Genomic DNA, 5,495 nt, shown 5'->3' on the forward strand with positions numbered 1-5,495 from the left:
TTAGTTTACAAGATGGATTCTAGCTCACTGCCCTCTACTAGCCAGACTTCTAGTCCATCCTTACCTGAGACGGTGGTCCCTCCTGTTACCACCGTCTCCATTTATGTTAGTACCGCAGCCCCTGTGTTCTTAGTCTCTGATGCCGGTACTGTCTTTACGCCAGCTAGCACTGCTGCTAGCTCTGTTTCGGCTGCCACTTCAGTTACGGCCACCACCACTGCTAGCACTGCTGCTAGTCTTTCTTCGTCAGTGGTGGCTACAGCAGCCACATCCTCTACTCCAGCCGCTGTTTTCACACCTATGGCGGACTCACCTACAGTTGCAGCTGCCTTTAGAGCGGCCCTAGTCCCTCGCACCGTCACTGGACGGGCTTCTACTTCGGGTTCTAGAGGCCGGGGCCGAGGTCGTGGATGTTCTACGCCATCTCCTAGCACTTCCACTTCAGCTGCCCCTTCTGGCACGGTCACTGTTCGAGGGGATAACTCCCTCGACTCTCAACCAGACTACCCGCAGGTAATTTTTATTAACGCCATACATCGTAAGAGGTTTTATAACCTCCTAGGTTGTGAGTTTTTACCTACCCGGTTTTTAGATAAACCGGCACTTGAGAGACTCGGCATCTACGAGTCAGTTTGTGAGCTTCTACGGGGCACGGGGATGGCCGGACTCATTACTATGAGTGGCCGTACCTTTCTGGAGCTGAGTCTTGAGTTCCTCAGTTCCTTCACCTTCTCCTCCGGGGCACATTACGCTGCCCCCACTAGTACTTCTGTGTCTTTCCGGTTGTTCAACCGGACTTCTTCGATGACTTTAGAAGAGTTTGGTTGGAGACTTGGCCTCTCTTCTACGGGCGATGCTACAGCCCCTAGGAGGGTCATTGTTCAACTCTGGCGGACCTTGGCCCAGACCACCTTTCCCGAGCGAAAGCTCGCACAAGTCCACCTTCCCCTTGCCCGTTACTTTCTCAAACTGATGGGGAGCACCATTTTTGGTCGAAAGGAGCCAAACAACATCAACAACAATGAGCTCTCCATCTTGGGCGGTTACTTGAACATCGACTGCGAGGGTCCCTTTACCCTCAACATCGCTTATCTGACCGCCCAGCACCTCCAGGCCCAGGGGCTGAAGCTTACGGGATCCATTGCTTGCGGTGGTATAGCCACCATTCTTGCCCGTTCCTTCTACCCCGTCTGGCCTCGTGACTTACCGTACCTCCGGGGAGAGAGGTATTTGAGCTTAGATGCCATGAACTCTCAGCATTGGCTGACCATCAACTACCAGCCATGGAAGATAGACGGTTCCTTGTCTGTGGACCTACCTTGTGACACTCTCCCCCGTCTAGCCCCTTTGCCTACTGTCGCTAGGGGTGCCCGACTTCCACCACTGCCTGCCTACCACCTTCCACTCCGACCACCTCCCACTTTACCCGCCGCCAAAGAGCGGCGTAGACTTGAGACTGGAGAGGGGTCTACACCTTCTTGGAGTGTCCAGCCTTCCACGGCTACTCCCATCCCGACCCCTACTCCTACTCATGCACCCATCGACCAGACACAGGCACATCCGGTCCTACCGGCTACTTTCGTACCACCTCCACCATTTGTGGCATCCGCGGTCATGGACCAAGGGCGCCGTGACGGTTTGTTGCTTGAGATTGCTGAGAGACAGGCTCGTATGGAGAGGGACTTAGCTCTTACCTTACACCCTCTGTACGAGTACCACTTCAGGCGACACCATCCGATCCCAGAGGGTTGGCCACACCCTTCCTTTTACCGGTACCCAGCGGAGGGGTACCCGGAGTCTGCTGAGGAGGAGGAGGACGAGGACCCTTAGGTGGCAGTGGAGAGAGCTCGAGCTGAGCAGAGGAGGAGGAGAGAGGAGGAGGAGGATCCGGAGTTCACGGTGGAGGACATCCGTGACGAGGAGGCCGATGAGTAGCTACTGGTCTACTCACTTCCCTAGTTTTCTTGCTGGTTTGGGGAAGTTCGTGTTTTGTATGTACATCTTACTCTTTTATTTTTGTCTCCTTTTTATTTTATTGTTTTTATTCTTTATTGGCTGTATATTCCCGTTCCCCTGTATATATCTGCTGGTGTATGTTGGAGGACAACGAGGGCGTTGTCCGTTTTGGTTTGGGGAGGGTATTGCATCTTTTGAGTCTGCATTTGCATTTGTTTTGCATTCACGTTTATTTATTTCAGCTTGAATTGTTTGTTTATTTCATTAAAAAAAATCAAAAAACCAAAAAAATTAGAAAATTTCAAAATTCAAAAATATTCACGTTTATTTTTGCATATAGGTTGAGTCGAAACGGTAGATTTCCATGATGAAACTGCACTATAACTTGTCATTTTTACTTGAGCTTTGCACTTCTGTTGATAGTTATTAGCTTTGTCATACGCATAATCTACTAGTTTCTGTTCAAATATAGCTGACTGTTTAGACTTGACCTGATAAATTGGTAAACTACTCCATAATTTCTGAGTTTTAGAGCCCATAACTGGTGACATTCATGACCAGTTAATTAGGAATTGAGAGTAGTACTCCTTGCATAGCATGTTCATCATTTTTGCACTTTTATGACATTAAATTTCTTGTCAAATGCACACATTGGGGTTTGTGGTTGGTGTCACATGCATGGAGGTGCTTGCAAATTTTCCCCCTTTCCTTATATTTTTCACCCATTTATCTCCACGTAAGCCAAAACTTACCTTTTTGACCCATTAGCTACATCCCAAACTGAGCCTGCCTAGTCAAGCTAGTTTAGTATGTCTTCTGTGGTATGATTTTCCGTCTGCAGTTTGCCCCGTAATTATTTGTATGAAGTTATTGTAAATAGAGGAGGGAGAAAAACAAAAAAAAGAATTGAGAAAAAGAAAAAAAACAGAGTAAAACGTGAAGAAGAAAGAAAAAGAAAAAAAGGAAAAAAAAATGAAACTGAAAAAAGCTGAATCACGTGAAAACAGAAAGAAAAGAAAAAGAAAGAAAAAAAAGAGTTTCATTTGTTTGTTTTGATTCATTTAGACGGTGTTTAAAAAAGGAAAGTTTGTGACCGTCTAACTCCTCCATTCTTATTCCATATTTTTTAGGAGATTGTGTTTGAGTTTAGTGAGTTGTGTGCCAAATGAAGGGCACTTGTATTCCATTTTTCAGTCTGTTGAGATTCGGATGGTTTATTATGGTCCTGTTAGGAACTAGTTTGATGCTTTTACCTCCACAATACCATAACTTGTTTTGCCTTTTCTCACCTGAACCTCACTATTCCCATTTTATTTGTAAGCCCTCGGCTGTGACGGACATTATTGGTTGGAGTGTGTGCATTAGTACTTGAATTGTCTTTTATTTTTGTTGCATGCATGCTATGTAGGTCGCGGTTAGGTGAGTGACTGTCTTTCCTTCTCTCTTTTACATATAACATTCACCCTTTGCTTCATGAGAGAAGAGTGACCACGAGAGAGTCCGATTTTGTTGGTCTTGCAAGGTCGATAGGTTGGCTAGATTTCGGAACAGCTTATAACTCGTTTGCGTATTGACTGCTTAGCTATAATTGTTAGTTTTTGTTGCATTAAATTGGTTCAAGTAGACAAGTTAAGCTAGCTCTGAGTTTTGATTTCCGTTCCATTAGTTGCATTCTAGTTTAATCGAGGACGAGTAAAGGTTCGGTTTGGGGAGATTTGATACGTGCATATTGTATAGTCTTTTTAGCCTATTTTAGCACGTATTATTGTGTACTTTTGTACTATTTATATTACATTATGCCCCAAATTGGCTACTTTGGTTCGTTTTGTCCATTTTATAGAAATGAACGCGAAAGTATTGGAATCGTACGATTTTTCGTCCTTTTTGCATGCATTTAGAGGAGACGAGATTTTTCTGAGTAAGATACTGCTTTGGAGTGCGTGAAGGCACGGTTTACGAGGCCGTCGGGCATGGATTTGAGTTGAATTGAAGACAGAAGACTCGATCGAGTGGATTTGTTAAGTCGATCGAGTGGTTTTTACATCCTTGGTTGGTCGATCGAGTGCTTTTCTACTCGATCTAGAAGTGCTGTAAAGAGGGGTTACTCGATCGAGTAACTATTCTACTCGATCGAGTAGATTTTATGGAGTTTTACTCGATCGAGTGGTTTTATTCCACTCGATCGAGTGGTTTCTGCTGGCGTGGGTTTTAATTAGCCCGTGAATTTATTTTAGCTTATGGACTTAGTTGTTTTTCTATTTAAGCAATACGTTACTAGGTTATTAGGATCGAATTTTCCTACTATCAAAGTTTATCTATCATTCAAGACTGCGTATTATTTTCTCCTTCACTATAACTTTATCTTGGGATTTATTTTCTCCTTTCTTAATAATAAACTTCATTTCATTTGCTTTAATTCTTCGTCTTGCTTTATTTACTTTTTGCCCTAATTTACTTTTTATGCAATTTAATCATCGTTTTAATATGTTGAATGCTGGTTATTTATCTGCTGTTAGTTTTGATAGTATTAATAGCAATATGAGTACCTAAATCTAATTCATGTTAGGATTAGGGGATCTACGGTAGGAATGTGACGATGTAGTAATTTAATTGTATTTTACCGACTTATTTGAGTGCACGCTTCTGAGTCACCCTTTTAATCTGGCGAAAATTAATCCTGGATGGAAAGATTGGACTAAATAGGCCTGCTATGAACAGTAGACTACCCTGACGAGGATGAAAGTTTAGTTAGTGGTATTTTAGGATAGAAAGTGGACCGAAAGGACCTTTCCATATCCCTCTTGCATTAATTTGTTTAAGTTGTTTACAGTTAAGTCACTGGACTACCGTAGTGAACCGAAATCCTGACATGACCTTTCCCTATTTGATAGTTTAAATCTATTTTCCTGCCTTTACTGCTCTTGTCTTTACTTTTCTTTTCTTTAAACCTTCTAGTTTAGAAAACCAATTCAAACAACCCCCCATTTGTGACCAAATAGACGGACTTCTACAGATATCTTGCCTCCCTGAGGAGATCGACCTGACTTCCCTAGCTATACAGTTAGTTTAGTTAGTTTATTTTTGATAGGTATACGACATACGTATCAGGATCTTTAGGACATGATGAACAAGAGTGTAGGGGCACAAGTGAGCAAGTGAATGCTTTACAAGCATACAAGAGTGGCACCCCTTACTTCAACTATTATAATGAAAACACCAAATTTCACCCAAACATCTCATATAAAACCCAAAATGTTTAAAATCCTCAACGAACAAACACCCCACCTCAAATTAGAATTCCTACTCAAAGACCCTATTTCAACCAAAACCAAGGATTCCAAAACCAACCTTCTTACAATCAATCCAATGGCCAAGCTTTTGATGTTCAAAAAGCGGTCCTTCAAATGCAAAAAGAGTCAACAAGATTTCTTTGCTCAAATGCAAAGAGATAGCCAAGCCAAAGACACTACCATCAATAATATCCTTTCTCATACGAAGATTTTGGAAACACAAATTCCCAATTGGCCTCTTCAAGTTAC

Source organism: Silene latifolia, chromosome 9, assembly GCF_048544455.1.
Source record: "Silene latifolia isolate original U9 population chromosome 9, ASM4854445v1, whole genome shotgun sequence".
NCBI classification, from domain to species: Eukaryota; Viridiplantae; Streptophyta; class Magnoliopsida; order Caryophyllales; family Caryophyllaceae; genus Silene; species Silene latifolia.